Raw genomic sequence first — 19,725 nt, 5'->3', positions numbered from 1 at the left:
GGTCGTTCGGACTCACGGGAAGCAGGAGATATTGTAGGGGTTTCCCCTGACATAAAAAATAAAGGCAGATTATGGCTCACACAACTTTTATTTTGAGGGACTATGAGATGATATTTTTAGTCAGTATTAGTTACTGGGGACATGCTGTGTGCCAGTCACTGTGCTAGGTACTGGGGCAAACCGGACTCCCAAAGTCATTCGCCATAAGAAACTTAGTAGGCGGTTACAGACAGCTAAGCAGTTACGATGCCACATGATAATTACACTGACAGGAGACGTACAAAGTGCCAGAGGTGGAAATAGTAAAAACATCGACCCCAGAATACAGAGGTTCCAGGAACGTCTTCCAGAAGAAGGGGAATGAGGCATTCCATTTGGATTAGACCTGGGGTTGAGGTTCCGTCCTGTCTTGGTGTAGCATTGGTGAGACATTTGGAAATTTGCCTAATCCACTGGATCTTCTGTCTTCCCACCTTTAAAACAGAGAAAATGAAAATTGACCATTAACGCTTATTCGATGACTATACGAATTCGAGTACTTAGAGTGCCCCGCGCGGTGCTGGGCACAAAACACATGCTCAGGAAGACGTCCCTCCGCCATCTTCTTTCTCTCTCCTGTGGTGATACTAACGTGGTGGTGGTATGCTGCCACACAAACACGCTCAGCACACATTTCTTGAATTGATTTCATTCTCAGCGAAACCATGGAACAGTGTGGTTTTGTCATCTTGTTCATCTTTTCTAGGGTATTTGTGGTTTTAGCATCACGTTGAGTGTACACTCACGAGGTGGTCTCGTGCAGTGATTGCCTCCAGAGAATACTTTTCCCTATCAACAAAAAATATTCAACTCATGAGAATGCGGAGTATCTTAGAGTGTCTGGATCATGTCTGGCATAGGCGGGTCACTTACAGATTCTCAGTTTTTCAGAAGGGTTGCTCAGATTTTGGCAAAATTTCCTTCTCTTGGGCACGTGTTCAGGGTCTGGGAATACGAAACAGGGAAGTGGAAGGTTTTTTTTTTTTTAAATTTTTTTTACTATTTTTTTTATTCTATGTTAATCCCCATACATTACATCATTAGTTTTAGATGAAGTGTTCCATGATTCATTGTTTGTGCATAACACCCAGTGCTCCATGCAGAACGTGCCCTCCTCAATACCCACCACCAGGCTAACCCATCCTCCCACCCCCCTCCCCTCTAGAACCCTCAGTTTGTTTTTCAGAGTCCATCGTCTCTCATGGTTCGTCTACCCCTCCGATGGGAAGTGGAAGGTTTTAACTGCAGAAGATCACCCTTCTTAAGTTTGGCTCCACAGAAACCGTCCCATGAAGTGAAGTGAGAGAGAGAGGGAAATTTAGCAGAGTTGCTAACGGGAGTGTCCTCAGAGGTTATTTACCCAATCTCCCTGGTCCAGAGAAGTGCACAGCTTTGGGACACATAAAACTAATATGGTGGCAAGAGAGGCTGGCGGTCCAGTCATTCCCATCATTGTGAAGACTTGAAATAAGAGTTCCAGGTTTCTCCACACAAACCCACAAAACTCTGTGTCTGTTGACTTTTGCACACCCACAGCGACAGGGACGCAAGGAGCAACACTTCTAAGATCAGAAACTCTATGAGATCGGGAAACTGAGTATCTATTCACTGCATTTCCTGTCTTCCTGGAAGAGACCCCAGGCCCCTTGTGTGAGCGGGAGCACAGCATCTTCTGAACTGCAATTCTAAAAGCACTTAACAATTCCCATTACTTTATGAGGAAAAAGAAAAATCCTGGGGGCATTTGAAGATATTTGGCTCAGGACTTGAAGTGTATCAGTGCCCTATACATTTTTTTCTTGTTTTGTGCCCCTAGGGCTCTTCTGCATGGAATGTTTCACTCATTTCCAATGGGAGGAAAAACTGGAAATCAAGCAGATAGCCCTCAAGGACCAGCATTGGGGTAAATGTAAAAAGTTGTGTCAATGATGGAGAGGAGCTCAGTGGGTCTGAAATCTGGCTCGGAGTCTGTCTTTCAGAAGTGGGGTGAGACTCTTGCTTGAGATGGGGGCCATGAGTTCTGCAAGGCTTTATTCATTCCTCTGTTTATGACACTTCAACTCCTGGCTCTAAGTACATTGTCCTGAATTGACTTTGTTTCTCCTCCTGGGACACAGACACTCTTCAAATGCCTGGTTATTTTTTTTTTTGTGACGTTTAGAGGTATACCAAGTACATTCTCCCATTTTTCCTGTAATGATCCCGCCTTCTCGTAAAGAGAGGTAGGGACAATTTCCCCCATTTTACAGAATCAGAAATAGACACTGGGGGATTTTAGAACAGTGGTGGGATTGGAGCTGGAAACCAAAGTTTCCTGATTCTCTGTGCAGGGTCTTCCCACTACACTTTGCTGCAACCGTGATCTTGCCTGTTGCGGAATTTCAATGCAAGGTGGATTTCTTTATCACTGACTGATGACATAGGTTGTACCATCAATGGATGCACATAATGAGATTTCTCTTTCTCTTCTCTCCTGCATCATGATGAAGCCCTTTATGCTTGCTATAATCAGGTTCCCCCATCGATAAAATAGAGGGAGCAGGCAAAGAATTGGGGAGAGTTATATCCCACTGTTTCTTTCTATGGATGATTCTGTGACTATATACATACATGAGATAATCATTATGAGGTAAGCAATACGAGCTCTGAAGACAAAAAATAGAAAAAGAAAAAAGTCATATAAATCTAAGGCATTATCATTTTTATTGCTTGGATTAATTGGGTCTTAACACAATATAACAATAAAGACATTATCTAGGTATATTTTAATGATCTGTTTTAAGGTAAAACTATGTCGGATGTGCAGGAGTCTAATTTGATGCCAGGGTATGACAGTGCTTCACCTTCTTAGTGTGTATGGAACCAGTCTAATAGTTGCACTGCCTGACTTCTGTCTGATACTCTTCAATGTCTGTTTTGTTTCAGCTCCTGTAACTGTAAGTAATATAATCTTATTAGGCCTCTTGGCATATGTTATTGGAATATTGCAACTTGAAGAAATCTCTTTATTAAAATTCACCATTTTCTTTTTTTGTAAAGTTTTTATTCATTCATTTGAGAGAGAGAGCGAGAGAGAGTACATGTGTGTGAGCTGGGGGGGGGGGTTGGGCAGAGGGAGAGGGAGAAACAGGCTCCCTGATGAGGGGCTGGATCTCAGGACCCCGGGATCATAACCTAAGCCAAAGGCAGACACTTCACCAACTGAGCCACCCAGGCGCCCCTAAAATTCACCATTTTCAAACAGTCACTCTCTGCCCGGTCCAGGTCTTATCCCAGAGTTACACTCAACCTCCTATGGGCTGCCGGGCACATTGTCTCAGTACCGGGGGGTCTAGCTGAGCATAATATTAGCACTCTTGCTTCGGTAAGCGGAGGGGTGAAGGAGAGTTTGCTTGGACCTGAAATCCAGCTCCAGTCCTTATTTTACACACGGGGTGATCATGTGCCTGGCTTGCCCTGGACAATCTCAGCTTCTGTCTGTTATGCCAGCATAATTATCAAAAGCTTCTTTATTCTGAAAAGGGCCCTAGACACCCCTATATACGAGACACCCCAGGGAAATTACAACCTCTTTAATCTTTTGTCATCTAAATTTTTTTTTTGAAAAACTCCTAGCGCCATCGTATTAACTATTACTATTATTTCCTGCAGTGTTAAATCTGTGCGCTTTCGGAGGATGATGAACTTAGTCCGTTAATTTTCAGTGGTAGTACTGAAGAACAGGTACTTGATTCCATCTTCTTGAAGACTCCCATCTATTTGCCCATCTCTGGTTTAGGTCAACAGGGTAACTGGTTTCTCTATCTGATATCTCTCAGATATCTCTCACTCTGTAGAGATGACCTTTCCTCTCCCCTAGGTGGATATCTGGACACTGACCACGTTGTCTCCTGATCCTGCTCTTCCTCAGCCATTTAAGACGGGTTTCTCTGAATTCCTGTGCCCTGCCTCTACTTGAGAGTCTTGAGGTCTCACCCTGGCAGACCCACTTCTCCATGATTGGATGACGCTTGTTTGCAGTGTGAGAGCTGAAACAAGAAGGCAGAGCATCGCCTTGCTCAACCTCAACTGGAAACGCACACACTGGATGACTCAAATTTTTCCCATTTGTGAATGTGTCTGTGAATAACAGTGAAAGCACTATGTGTATTGATCGGGGAATTACAAGTAAGCCTTAATGAACAGGTGAAGTCACACGTATGACCCATGAATAATGGACATTGTCTGTACTAACTCATATGGAAAGGCCCATGACACTCACATGCTAGTTCCTCCAAGATTCTGTTCTCCACTGGGCCTATTACTCCTTGTTCACAACCCACTCCATCTCTGCCTCCGTTTGGTCCCACTTTGACCTCCTGCAGTTCTGTTGCCTTCAGTCTTGTTTTAAGCCTAGGAACATTGATAAAACCACTTCTCTGAGCTCCAGTTCATTGATTTTTCTTCTCTACCTTCTTCAGCGTGGCTCTGTCTTCCAAGCATTTGAACTCTCTGGTGTTTACTTGGGACTCTTTCTTACTGACTCATTTCCATGGATAGCCTGCGAGGTAGATCCTCATATCTTTAGGACTGACACCTTCTCGGGCTCCAGCTCTAGAAAGTCAGCCGTGTACACCCAAGGCTGGAACTTGCTTTATGACATCTAGTGTCTACTTATTCTTAGTACAGTGGAAGGCCTATCTCATGGGACAACTGATTCTATTTTTAAAAATAGTTCTCACTGTGAGAAAAGTATTCCTTCCCTTGAAATTTAAATTTGAATCCCTATAATTTTCACCTACAGTCTTAGTAATTTTATTATCACAATAAAATTTATTGATTTATTGTCATTGCTTTGACCAATTTTGTTAATAGTAGCTGTCTTTTAACACTTTCTTAGGTTGTTAATTGTATTTCCAGACTAATTATGTAACTCATATTGTAGTTATAATCTCCAAATACTGTACTTGTAACACTAGGACAATATCCACACAAGATTATTCGTGTGGTAGTTCATGAGTCAACCAGATGGAAAAGGAGGTTAATGGGGTAAAGAAGGCAGTTTATGAATGCTAACTTGTGGCAAAAGCCTTGGCTAGGGTACATCACCATTGTCTGAGTGCAGAGTTCCAGAGGTAGAATCAATAAAATTATTGGGAATGTCACACTACGGGTGGAGAGATTATATTATATTGTTATAGCAGAATCCATGGATGAATTGATAGAGGCAAGTATATATAACCTGATGGGTGTTGCTCTAGGGTCTAATTATTATCTTGATCTGCTTATTGGTATGAGTGCATTGTATTGTCAGCCAGACTTTATATTAGGAGAGGACTGTACTTTCTAAAACTGGGAAATCGATTGTGGCTCCCAGTCAGATACTATTTGGTCTCATTACCATTTGATTGAAGGGTGGCCTGTAGATACGGTGCAATTGTCTCTTTAGTTGTGGGAGCATTCTGGCAGAGAAAGCCAGGCATTATCTTAGTTAAATATATGTAATGAGCAGACTGACATTGGGGTTTTCAGAAAGTGTGATGTCACTTCTGTAATTCCTACAGGGCATTGTCCAGTGGTGCTGCAACATGCGAAGTGTTACTGGACATTATTATGGACTGAATGTTTGTGTACCCACAAAAATCATAATGTTGAAGCCCTAACCCCAAATGTGATGGTATTTGGAGGTGGGGCCTTTGAGAGATAATTATGTTTAGATGAGGTCCGGAGAATGAAGCCTCCATGATGGAATTAGTGTCCTTATAAGAAAATACAAACCAGAGCTCTGTCTCCATCATGTTAGGACACAGAGACAAGGTGGCTGTCTACAAGCTAGGAAGAATGTCTCACCAGGAATCAAGTCTCCTAGCACCTTGATCTCAGAATTCGTAACTTCCAGACCTGTGAGAAATACATGTTTGTTCTTTGAACCACCCAATCTGTGTAAATTTGTTATAGTAACTTGAGATAAGACAGAGACCATCCAGTTATTTAGGATATGTAGGTTGGCTGACACACAAGATACAGATCCAACAGGTGGGGGGTCCTGGAGCCATCCAACAAAGCTCTGGTCACCAGAGCATAGGAAGAGAATTTGTGCTTTGGTGTCCCTAGGGGGACAAATAGTTAGGGACAAAGGTACTGCAGGCCATTCTGTGGTTAAACTTCTTCTTAGGTAAGGTCCAATCTGGGAAATTTAGGGCTAGCTCAACCTAAGTATAGAGTGATGGTGGTATCAGATGAGGGTTACCACAGCCTAATGGATTTAAGCTGACTGGTCTCCAGTTCACAGGCCCTTTCTGAAGTCAGATTATGAGAGGTCATTCCCTGGGAATCAAGGAAGAGTTTATTTGCTCTCAAACTGCCCTGAAAATTCATTTACAGCAGGGAGATATGCTTCATCAGTACTCTGCTGAGAACAAATGAAAATCATTGGCCCAATACCTGAGATATATTGAAAGACTTTGTGGAAGAAAATTAAGAGTTAGCTCAGTAAACTACCACACCATGATGTAGTAGAATGAAGGTGTTATGCTAGAGTGGTGAAGAACTTAGGATCTGTAATCAATCTGCCCACTTTTAGATCCAAATCCTGCCTTTTATTAACTGTATAACTTTGGGAAATGTATTAAAGCCTCAGATTCATCACCAACTAAGGTTTAGTCAGTGGTTAAGAGGAACTAGGAAGATGTGCCTCATATGCATTGGTTAAGAGGACAAAATGATACGAAGCAAAGAAAAGGAAAGTTGCATAGTGATTAGCATAGAGTGCACTTTCAATAGATGGCAGCTATTATTATTGGTACCCTTATAAGATTTGATATCTCAATTGCCCCAAGTGGTACCATCTGATCTTATAACATCTTCATGGAAAGGTCTACTTTCCCCCAGATGCAGTTAGTTCTCCTCAGTTCAGACCAAAATTCTATGGGAAGTAAGAAGACCCTTGTGTGTGCTTAAGAGAGGGCTTCCAGAAGAAGTGGCACATACCTGCCTTTAGGATCCGCTGGCTTGAGCATGAGTCTGGGAGAATAAGGGTTGATGTTTTGGGCCATTTTACTGACTGATCCAATGGATGGTCTTTTTGAAGATCTATTAAGGAAACAATCACAAGAACAATAAATTCATTTTAGTTGTAAGATATGAAATCAAACTTGGCGTTTAATTAATCTTAGGATCTATAGCAACTTTTGATCAACAAGCATGTTCTGCAAAGAAGCAGAGAATAAATATAACTTTGTGGGCCTGGCCATAGATGGCTGTAACAGCTCCTCAACTCTGTCATTGTAGTATGAAGGTAGCCACAGTGAATGCGTAACTCAAGGGCCTGGCTGCATTGCAATAAAACTTTATTTACAAAACAGGTGACAGGTTGGGTTGGGCCCATAGCCAACCCGAGTTGGCCAAGCCCTCATCTAGAGAAACGAAACCTCTCTATTTGCATATTTATACTAGGCAAGGGTATTTAAAAAGTAGGTTCTGGGGTTGAGGTGGGTCTTTAAAAAAAAACCCAAATTATTATTCAAGCAACTCACCATCTTTATTACTATAACAGTTTCCCATCCTTTTTTCTTTTCTTTTTCTCTCCACGTGTCAGTCATTTGAAAGGTTTTGTTACCTATTGACCTAACTAGCAAATATTTGTTGACCTACTGTGTGAAAAGCATTTTAGGTGCTAGTGATAGAAGACTGGATCTGGGGAAATTGTATGTTCAGTAAGCTTACAGTTTGTAGGTGAGACAGAGATGTAAATGGATAGTTGTAATTTGGTGTTGGGGGCTCTAATAGAGGCATCTGCTGTACTCCAGCTGACCACCTGGCCCTGGGAGCTTGTTTTCCAGGACAAAACTGTTTCCTCTAAGTAGTTTCATGAGTTCATGTGCACGCAGGCAATTTTACATTCCATGGACACATTATCCATAATAAAACCTTAAGTAATGCTCTATTAATTGGATTGGCTTTGCTGACTCAGTTTCTTGGGACCGCCCAGAATATCCTGGGAAAGACCATCAATTTGGGGGAAAAATGCATGCTTTTTTTGGGGGGGGAAGCCAAAATTGAAACACCATCTAGGCATGTGTGCTACACCATTGTTTCCATTCTTGTATATTTGACAAATTAGGAGGGGGGCAGAGAGAGAGAGAGAGAAACTGAGAAAGAGCAACACAGTAGTTGATAATTTTTTATTTGCGAAATAATGCCATGATAAACAAAATTATCTGGTTCTTTCATCATTTCATGAAACAAACGTTATTTTGGCACCAGAATTATCAGGAAAGATATAAACTCTCTGGTATAACGTAATCTGCCTGAAAAATTGATATATGGTCTTTTTTTTTTCCCTCTCATTCATTGTAGACGGGTGGAAATTTCATTGCTGATGAGGTATCGACCCACCACAGATGAGAATTTGGGAACTTCCTGGCTAGATTTCAAATATGAATAGGATCTGCATCATCTCCATTGGCAGGGTGGTGTCTGACTGGTGATTCAACAACCTTTCCTGGTAGTGGTTCAGAAGGGGCACTTTCATTGCCTTTTTGATAATGGACGTGGCCAGAAGGGGTTGAGATGCAGTCAGTGAAGATAGTGCTTGTGATGGACAGGGATGAGTCCTTCTGGATGGTCCAGTCACCAGCGTGCAACTTCCCTTGTTCTAGTGACCAATAGTGACAATCTGATCTTGCCACCTGATCCCCCAGCTTTAACTTCCATTTCCTTTGCTGCTGACCTAGAGTAGCTGTTGAAACTAGCCACTCATCATCAAACGTGAGCCTTATCCAGGTGTCTTCTGCAGTGGCAAACGCTCATGCTGATGCAGACAACATGGTTTCTTCAAGGGAGGGAGATAGGAGTCCATCCTCTTGGCTAAGAGTAGTCCTTAGTCTATGTTCTCATTCTAAGCCACCGTTCTCAAAGCACAGCTCTCCTGGTGGCTGGATTGGAAGGGTCTTTGAGCAGCTACCCCAATGTGCTAGAACCATCCCTCTCTACACCACTGCCTACACCATAGTGTTGAGGCTGGATCACCTGCCAGATCCTCCTCTCCTCATGATGGATTCAGTTTGGGCACCACTAATGTTCTCTAATTCCAGTGCATCTTGATCAAAGCTATCTCAATTCATCAGAAAGGGTCTGATAATATTGGACTTCCAAACAGGTGTGTCCAGGATCCCTAGCCTTCTCCTTCCCCTTGGCTCCCTAATTCCTGTGTGAAACACAATCATCTTTTTTTTTTTTTCTCCCAGAGAGGGACTCTGTACATCCAAGGGCAGTGCTTTTAAAGGCATAAGTGGTTTCTATTCACCCTTCAGCACAGCCGTGATAGCCAAATTAACTTACATTTGCATAATGAAGAGGAGAAATTCATACATGACACAGAACAATAAGATTTACTTTGAGGTGACTTTCTGCCTTTCTTAGAGGAACACCAGGCAGCCTTTAAATAACAACTTCTCTTACTATAGTCTCACTCAGCCCAGTTCCTTGTTAAGTTAGTTTATTATTCAGCTAAAATGTAAGCCAGTTAGTACTCAAATTTCCCATTTAATGATACACTTTTTAAGGAGTGTACATAATTATCATTTCACTTGACTGCAGCTTAATACTCTTAAATGTGGCCAGGCTGCATTAAATTGTGGCCTACCAGCTGAGACAGTTGTTGACAACCATTCTTTAATATAATGTTTTGAAAGTGCTTTGAGATCTTCAGTTTGTCAGGATAGCAGAAATTTGAATGATTGTTTCTTTTATAGTTAAAAAATGCTTATACATTACATTTAGTTTTATTTAATTGACAAGATAAAGAGCAATGCCTCTGTGGTCAGTGAAGACCACAAATATTTGCACAGATATTTAGGTTGTAACCGGTTTACTCTCTCCACTGCAGATTCTATTACCTCTGAAGGCATCAGTATTTTTTTTAAGATTTATTTATTTTAGAGAGAGAGTGCATGCAAGAGCAGGGGAGGGGCAGAGGGAGAGAGAATCTCAAGCGAACTCCATGCTCAGCGCAGAGCCCGATGCAGGACTTGATCTCATGATCCTGAGACCATGACCTGAGCTGAAATCAAGAGTCAGATGCTTAACCGCCTGAGCCACCCAGGCACCCCTGAAGTTATCAGTGTTTCTCCACTCCTTTTCAGCTTCTTTGGACCTTCCAGTAAGAAAGAAAGAAAAGGAGGGTGTGGGAATAATTGAATATATGGCTTTTGAAACTAAAGTCTACCTGCTGGGTAGGATGAAGGAGGAAGAAATATATACAATCTCACCAAAAGGTAAAACCGTAATCAGGGAGCAGCTGTTCAGAAGAAAGGGCTGGAAGGATGTGGCAGCAAGGCCGGGGAAGCTGAAAGCCGAGGGTCGGGGTGGGGCTGCATGGGAATGGGCTCAGAGGGAGCGCACATGGAAGGTGCCTTTGAACCTCACACACGTTGAAGGCACCTTTGAACCTCACACACACAGTGCAAAAGGCTAGTTAAGCAGGGATTCCTCTACCTTGAGGAAGGACATATTTTATTTATGTCTATATAAACAGAAATGAAACATATCACTTTGCTTGTTCCTTTTTCTTGTTAGAAATAGTGCTATTTTGTGAAGATGGTCCCTTGGCTTGATTTGAGCAGATCAGATGGGATGACCTTGATTTAGTTTAAAGAAATTCTCAAAGTATCAGGCGAGAAAGCTGGCATTCAGGGGGCTTTGAAAAGAATGGCAATGGGGCCATTGCCCTGCATTCTGTGGAGGAGGGAAAAGAGGTCTGGGGAAAGGACAGGAATGACCTGTGTGACCTGAATCTGTTGTAGAAGATGGGGGGCCAGGAAGAGGGGAGCACCGGAATCAGATCTGAGCCTCTCCTCCCCTCTCCCAACTTAATGTTTTATAACCTCTTGCAACTTCCAAATGGCTCCTTGTTGTGTTTCTAATATATTCCCGGAGTGGAATTGTCCTCCTGATTCTTCCTGCTGCTGGCTCTGTTGCAGGAGGGGCTAAGCATCGGGCCCCAAAACATGACCTTCCTTGATTCCCATCCTCAAACCTAAGTCCTCAGAAAACTTGGGAGTTGAGTGTATGAATAAACATCCGTTACTGCAGCCTGAAAGCTCCAGCCAAGCACTTTTCATAACCAAGGGTCTATTTTTCCCCATATCCAATCAGTTCTGGACCTCAACAGTCTTCACAGTCAACCTCACAGATTAATTACTTCCCCTCCCCCACCACGACTACTACTTCTACCATAATGACAACTGTTATAATTAGCCGGCCTTAATGGAGCACTTGCTATGTGTCAAGCACCACATTGAACCCTTTCTGTGCATTATCTAATACAAGCTTTCCATCTAATAAGGTAGATACCCATCATTCATATAGCAAGACACTCAGAGCAAGTTCTCAGCTTCGACCTGATCTTTCATGATGTCATGCTGCCTTGTTATTTGATGCTTTGGATGCTCTGTTTCTCTGTTGGTGCTGCCTGACTTTGTCTCTGAAACCATCCCCCTCTTACTGCTTTCATGGGCTACAGATCGCCCTCTCTGGGATGTGCCTTCCTCCAAGCCCTGGAGCTCTGGGGGTGGGGGCTTCTGTGTAGCCCAAGGGGTCTCATGGCTGAAAGAGGGGTGTTTGGAGCATCTGTGCCATGCTCTTAGTGCCCTGGAAGGTCTTGCTGTCCTCTCATCATGGCGTATGGTGAAGGGCCCCAGTCGATCTCCTGGGGCTCTTTGACTCTGGTGGGCACCGCAGCTAAGCGTGTCTCTTGCTCTCCTTCACTCTAGCTGGTCAGCAGTTCCCAGAAGGCCTACCTGCAATGTCTTTGCCCACATCAGGTGCCATTCCTGCTATAGCTGCTTCTTGAGGGAAGTGAACCATCTCCTCCTACCTTCTTCCCACTCTGTCTCACCAAAGTGCTCTGATCTGTTCTCCTGTTTCCAGCAGAGTGCTGCTTGGAAGGTAGGAGGGTGAGGAATGGGATGTGACATGGAAGACACGCCTGGTGAATCTGATGGTGCCACTGGCCACTCTTGACGTCCTGACCTCAGGTAGGTGGTTGTCCGTGTCCGTGTTCTCCTTTCTCTGGAGGCACTCTGCAGCGTAACTAATTCAACAGCTACCATTCATAGGATTAAACACATCCACTCATCACTTGATGGGCGGAGGACAAACTTACCTATTTGGATCTTCTTGGTGGCGTTGTGTTCTCCAGGTACAAGTAAAAAGTAATGCCACTCCGTCAGGCTATGTGCTTTCTCTCAGGGTGAACAATTGCACTCATTTTTTCTTGTAAAGATGTAAAATCCCAGCTCTTAGTAGCTGTGCGAGAGACTAGCCAGTTGTGCATCAAACTGATTCACTTTTTCCACAGGAACCATGGCCAGACTACTTCTGACAGCCTCCTTTGCCATAAGAATGAGTTCTGGTCAACCCAATGAAGATGGAAGTGATGTATGCTACTTCTAAAGGGAAGACTCTGAGGTCTTATGGGATGGCAGAGCCATTGGATATAAAAAGTCTGGGTCTCTAAGTGAACTCCCTCATTTCCCTCAGTCTGCATTGCACTGCAACAATAAACATTGAACTTATTGTGTTCAATGACTGAGAGTGGGGGGGTCTTTGTTACAATAGCTGATTTTATTGATTTAAATGAATATATCATTGTACCAGGTCTTCCTTTCATTTTGATAAAGGTGTTGGATGTCACCAGGATGGAAATAATAAAACGGGAGGAAAGAGGGGATATGGAAAGTAGAAGAAGGAAAGGAGGGAGGGAAAAAAGACAGAATAAAGGAAGGAGAGGAGGGGGTTGGACTGGTGTTTAGATATGTCATTTTGATAAGAAAAAATACTTGCTGCAGTTATACCAGTCCCAACTCTGGATACATATCCCAGATCTTGTACATGCTCTGGCTTGTGGCTCACAGGTAGGGATACTCACCGTGTGACATATAAACACCAATAGGGACATATGGTCCTATTGTAGTCATTGAAATGTTTTCCAACCACCAAGCAATTATCCAATTCTTAGTGAACAGTGTGCTACAAATTTAACTCAATACTGATACTCCCTGGAGATAGTGTTGGATCCCATGGGTTAAAGGCTCAGTCCCACTACAGACACCAACTGCAAGTCCATTTGTGCTCCTGACTGATGGATCGGCTATAAACTAGAAGTTCCCATGATCCCTTCCTCAGGCTTGATCCTTTGTTAGAGTGGCTTATAAAGCTCAGGGAAATATTTACTTAGGTTTACAGTTTCATTATAAAGGATATGATAGAAGCTGTAATGAACAACCAGATGAACAGGTACATAGAGCAAGGTTTAGAAAGGTCCCGAGTGCAGGAGCTTCTGTCCCCAGGGTTTTGGAGGGCACCACCCCTCTGGGCAGGTGGCTGTGTTCACCAACACAGAAGTTCATCGAATCTCATCATTCAGGAGTTTTTGCGGGTCTTATCTGCAGCTCCCATCTCCCCTTTCCCTTTCCAGAGGCTGGGTTGACTGAAAGTTCCAACCTTCTAATGATTGGATGTTTTTGGTGACCAGTCCCACCCTAAAGCTATCTAGTGACCCCATGTTAAGTCATTTCATGCTCAAAAAGGGCTCCTTATAAATAACAAAACACACTCCTATCACTCAGGGCATCCCAAGGGTTTTAGGAGCTCTGTGCCAGGAATTGGGGAAAAAGACCAAATACACTTCTTAATATACCATAGGTCACCATTCCTAGAATATACTCCTCTGCCTTTTGAGGCCTTATTCTTCCTGGGAAGTATCACTCTCTCCTTATTCCTCTAAGAAAATATTTTCTCCATCTTTTTTTATTCTTTCTTTATTTTTATTTAAATTCAACTTAGTTAACATATAGTGTATTATTAGTTTCAGGGGTAGAATTTAGTGATTCATCAGTTGCACGTAACACTCCCTCTCCCCACCCACCTCCCCTCCAGCAACCCTCAGTTTGCTTCCTAGAGTTCAGCATCTCTTATGGTTTGCCTCCCTCTCTATTTTCATCTTATTTTATTTTTCCTTCTCTTCCCCTGTGTTCATCAGTTTTGTTTATTAAATTCCACATATGAGTGAAATCATATAGTATTTGTCTTTCACTTAGCATAATACCCTCTAGTTCCATTCACATTGTTGCAAATGGCAAAATTTCATTCTTTGATGGCTGAGTAATATTCCATTGTGTGTATATATACCACATCTTTATCCGTTCATTTGTCATTGGACATCTGGGCTCTTTCCATATTCTGGCTATTGTGGGCATTGCTGCTATAAACATTGGGGTGCATGTGCCCCTTTGAATCACTATGTTTGGATCCTTTGGGTAAATACCCAGTAGTGCAATTGCTGGGTCATAGGGTAGCTCTATTTTTAACTTTTTGAGGAACCTCCATATTGTTTTCCAGAGTGGCTGCACAAGTTTGCATTTCCACCAGCAGTATAAGAGGGTTCCCCTTTCTCTATCTTCACTAACATCTGTTGTTTCCTGTCTTGTTAATTTTAGCCGTTCTGACTGGTGTGAGGTGGTATCTCATTGTGGTTTTTTTTTTTTTTTTTTTTTTAAAGATTTTATTTATTTATTTGAGAGAGAGAATGAGAGAGAGCACATGAGAGGGGGGAGGGTCAGAGGGAGAAGCAGACTCCCCGCCGAGCAGGGAGCCCGATGCGGGACTCGATCCCGGGACTCCAGGATCATGACCTGAGCCGAAGGCAGTCGCTCAACCAACTGAGCCACCCAGGCGCCCTCATTGTGGTTTTGATTTGTATTTCCCTGATGCCGAGTGATGTGGAGCATTTTTTTCATGTGTCTGTTGGCCATTTGTATGTCTTCTTTGGAGAAATGTCTGTTCATGTCTTCATCTTTTTTTTAATATAATTTTTTTTCTTTTCCTTAATGTCAACTCAAATCCTATTCACTTTATAATGTCTTCATAAATGATTTTGATACATATTGATCTTTCCCCATAGTCTCACATTTTGTCTATTCTTAATCATTTTTCAACTAGCAATATATTCTATTGCTTGATATTATTTTTATTTCTGTGTATCTAGATTTCTGTGTGTCTAGATGGAAAGCTCCTTGAGGACTGAGACGGTATCTTGTTCTTTATTCATTGGGTTTTCAGGCACATAATGGATGCTGGAGACCTAATAGGTTTCCATAGTTATTACTAGGGGACAGACTTCCTATCTATCATAATTTTATGATGTTTTAACATATTTGCATGTTGATGGAAATTAAATGGTTTTTATACTAGTGAAAGTATTCACTAGAAAATTCATGAATTATGGTCTTAGAGACAATTTCTATTATTTTAAGAGAGATATGGTATTGGGAGCACAACTTCCATTTTGTTACAATATTGACAATTCTATAGACCTGTGGGCTTTACACCTCATTAGAGACATTAACAGTGCCAAGAAGTGCCCAGAAGGCAGTCAGCTTTAGTTCAAATAAACAAATGATTAGAGATGACAACAGAAATTTAAACAAAACTCTGATGGATCTTTTCACTCCTCTGGACATTGTTCTCTGTTCTGGTACCTGAAACATACATGCATTCACTCAGCGCCATTCACTTCCACGGTTTCTATTCAGCCCTGAACAACATTGTATTCTAATGGGTATCAGTGGATACACACTGGTAGGAGTTTCTGAAAACTCCCCACAAAATTATAAGAGTAACAAAGCAAAATTTCCTAGCTCAGTGGAAGCTGTTTAGGAATGAAGTAGGAGAAAAGCGAGACCACAAAAGGAGATAGGACCAGGAGCTGGAGGGTATCTGGGAAAAAGGAGTGGAGAGAGTAGGTTGAAGCCTCGCAGCCTAGCCAAAGAGCTCCGCGAGGGGGATAGGATTTCAGAAACCCCTGACAATTCCATGGCTTTCTTTAACTTAAAAGCAGAAAACGATGGCCAAAAGTGCTATTTCAATTTAAATGTGTGAAGAGGAAGCATTATGTCCACATCATATTAATTTGGGCTGTGCTCTGTGAAGAAGAACTGAGAGAGTTCCATTTTTTTTTTTTCTTACGCCCCTGAGTTTCTTAATCTATTTTTAGCTTTTGTCCTCTCAGCTCCGCTAGGAGCTGCCTTGAGACTCAGTCTATGGAAATGTGCCAGGCTCTGAACTGAGCTGTAAAGAATGAAGGTGAAGCTCTGAGCTGTTAGATTCATGGCTGGGGTTTTTACACACACATAAAATATGAATCTCAGTTGTATACAAAGCTGAACCCATCGTGCCAAAAGGATCCAGTCAAGCAGGCCTGTAAAATGAAATCCTCTTGGACTAATTTAAGGATACCTGAGTGATATGAATTGTGGCCTGCTCAAATGCAGGAAATAAAAAAAAAAATTCCAACTTGAATACATGCTTCTGTCTTGGTGCAGTTGGCAGCCCTGGTGTATGAACAATGGGAACAAAAAACAAACCGAGAAGTTAGATCCCGATTCGTTTTCCAAATAACTCCTCACCTCCCTGTTTATACTGGTCTTGTGGGTCTAATGAAATCCTCTTCAGTGAGAATTTAATACAGAGATAAACTTTTCAATAAATAAATGGCTCTGAGTTGGCTGAATGTAATGCCTTCCAGTCTGGTATAACCACTTCTCTGGAATTGGTTTGCAGAGAAGGAAAATGCTTGTAAAACCATTCCTGATAAAAGAATTAATTCACAGAGAACACTGAGCTGGAACCTCTGCCTATCAGACTAAGATTTCTCTATTTCATTCTATTTTTCACTAACCATCTTACAGGTCTTTTGTTATCTTACTAGGTACAAACGCTCAAGGTCCCTCTGACCTTCTTAAGCAAACACTTAAATGGCTATTAGAGCAATTAAATACAGTCGTATATAAAAAGGTTTCAATCCCTGTTTAGGAATTTCAGGTGGTAGAATAAGATGGACTTCGAATAACAGGTGTAACCTTAAGGATGGGTTTCATCTGGAGCAACACCCAAGCTCTTACCTTTTGTAAGAAATTAGCTTGTTAGGATTTCAGGAGGGAAGTGCATTGTCTTCAGCACACCTGAACAGGTGATCTACTTTTTCTGTAGAATATAGAAAAGAATTTCTTTGGCTGCCACTGAGTTAAGTGTCTAGGGAAAGATACTTTCATCAGGTCATCAATGGAGCAATTTAAAAATATTTTTTCCATTTTAAAAGATTGAAACAAATATTTTTGAGCCTTAGTGTTCTGGGTGTTCATAATATTCTAGGTCATGATCCTTCACTCGGTAAGTCCATCAGCATACGGAGAAGACAGCATAGTCACGATTATCTTATCAAAAATTAGGTTTCCACCTTCTCATGGTACACATGAAAATCTCAGAAGACAAAATATGCTTTTTCCTTCAATTTCAAAAACGTGACAAAAACCTACAACTTTGTGCAAATTGCTGTGGCTCATTTCTCCCACTGTTGGGTAAATTACTTTTTTCCAACCTCATGTGATCATAAAAAGGGGAGAATGATGAATGTTGTAATCAATTGTGTAAGTGGTTCATAAGGATTAAAAGTGTAGGAGAAAGTAGACATTGTTTCAAGGAGCTGTGTTATGAAACACTGAGAAATGTATTGTATATAAATATAAAGCAAATAATTACTGAACGCAAAAATAAACACTTGCTTATGATTTTTTTCCCTTAAGGAAACAATTTACCAAAAGAAAATGTGAATCTCCAATGTATGGAAAATGTGAATCACAAGGTAAGTTATAACGTAAAGATTGCTGAGTAAGCCAAATAAGAATTTTCTGGAACTACTTGCTACTGAGGTATATGCTACAGAAATTCTAAAAGAGCATTGTGAATACAGCCACTAAAATGGAGATTTTATACACACACATATATATATATTTTTTACTTTGAGGGCCTCTCTTAAATGTTAAAAGTTCTGGTTTTTTTCCTCTAGGGAGAGTTTCTGTTGTTTATAATCCCTGTAAGATAAAATTCCATTTCCTAATACACTTAATCAAAACTTAACTCTGGTGGTAACTATTTTTTATTTATTTATTTATTTATTTATTTATTTATTTATTTTTTGTTAAGAGTTTATTTATTTGACAGAGAGAGACACAGCGAGAGAGGGAACACAAGCAGGGGGAGTGGGAGAGGGAGAAGCAGGCTCCTCATAGAGCAGGGAGCCCGATGCGGGGCTCGATCCCAGGACCCTGGGATCATGACCTGAGCCGAAGGCAGATGCTTAATGACTGAGCCACCCAGGTGCCCGTCCACATTATATTTATATATAATAGAATATGTAATAATTCTAGTTTTTCAAAACAATGACAGCATAATCCTGTATATGTTTTTATATGATTTTATGATTTTTGTTTAATTTTTTTATTGTTATGTTAATCCCCATACATTACATCATTAGACTTAGATGTAGTGTTCCATGATTCATTGTTTGTGCATAACACCCAGTGCTCCATGCAGAACGTGCCCTCCTCAATACCCATCACCAGGCTAACCCATCCTCCCACCCCCCTCCCCTCTAGAACCCTCAGTTTGTTTTTCAGAGTCCATCGTCTCTCATGGTTCGTCTCCCCCTCTGATTTCCCCCGCTTCATTCTTCCCCTCCTGCTACCTTCTTCTTTTTTTTTCTCTCTCTTTTTTTTTTTTTTAAGATTCTATTTATCCATTTGACAGAGAGAGACACAGCGAGATAGGGAACACAAGCAGGGGGAGTGGGAGAGAGAGAAGCAGGCTTCCCACGGAGCAGGAAGCCCGATGCGGGGCTCGATCCCAGGACCCTGGGACCATAACCTGAGCCGAAGGCAGACGCTTAAGGACTGAGCCACCCAGGCACCCCTTTTTTTTTCTCTTAACATATATTGCTTTATTTGTTTCAGAGGTACAGATCTGGGACTCAACAGTCTTGCACAATTCACAGCGCTTACCAGAGCACATACCCTCCCCAGTGTCTATCACCCAGTCATGGTGGTGACTATTTTTGTAAGGTCATTCTAATAGGACCTTTTGCAAAAATGATGGGCCTGAGCTCAGTTTGAAGTTCAGGCTCGTCAGGCCTGGCAGGTTGCTATAGCTTCAGGGCAAAGCTGGCCTTATTCTGGGGTGGAACTAGGTGCCTGCCGACCAGAGTGATCAGAGACCTACAAAAGTCTTATAACTCAGAGCCCTCTCCCGTCAGCCTAATATTACTACAGAGTTTGCAATCCTGGTGTTAATGATTTCTTCTTACGCTGTATCCAGGGCTGGCAATAGATTTCATTTCACTTTCCTTTGTTGGCAGTGGCCGCTGGGACTGCATCTTTAAGATTGCTCAGCTGCTAAAAACATCATTGGAAAAGAGTAGTAAGATTGTCTAACAATGTCTGTCTTGGGTCAAAGCTAGATTGTATCTGACAATCTTGTGGGTTATTAATTTTACCATATAAAGCCCGAATACCTCCTAGAAGGGTACTCTACTATTTGGTTTATGGGATCCTTTTTATTTGGGTAAGTTTGTATATATGTATGTATACATGCACACATACTTATATATACATCAATATACATACATACCTATATAATTATAGATATTGGGAATATATAAATTTATGTATTTATATTTTTACACAAATCATTAAGTATAGAGCTCTACAAATTTTTACAAAGTGAACATACTGGTATAACTGCTACTCAGATCAAGAATTAGAATATTTCTAATACCCCAAAAAGCCCACCCCCATGTCCCTTCAGTCATTA

At 41.6% G+C, this 19,725-nt stretch overlaps 1 long non-coding RNA gene across 1 annotated transcript in view; it reads left to right on the top strand.

The window, feature by feature from the left end:
* LOC123845318 (uncharacterized) overlaps positions 1-19,725 on the top strand; it is a 140,991-nt gene that overhangs the window by 80,855 nt on the left and 40,411 nt on the right. Inside the window, exons 3-4 of the long non-coding RNA XR_010412075.1 lie at positions 11,953-12,056; positions 17,664-17,722. This is a non-coding gene — a long non-coding RNA (uncharacterized LOC123845318). The remainder of the gene's footprint in view (positions 1-11,952; positions 12,057-17,663; positions 17,723-19,725) is intronic.

Source organism: Mirounga angustirostris, unplaced genomic scaffold, assembly GCF_029215605.1.
Source record: "Mirounga angustirostris isolate CCGP_5_RB_7025 unplaced genomic scaffold, mMirAng1.0.hap1 SCAF_6, whole genome shotgun sequence".
Lineage (NCBI taxonomy): Eukaryota > Metazoa > Chordata > Mammalia > Carnivora > Phocidae > Mirounga > Mirounga angustirostris.
This window is presented reverse-complemented; position numbering and strand designations above follow the sequence as displayed.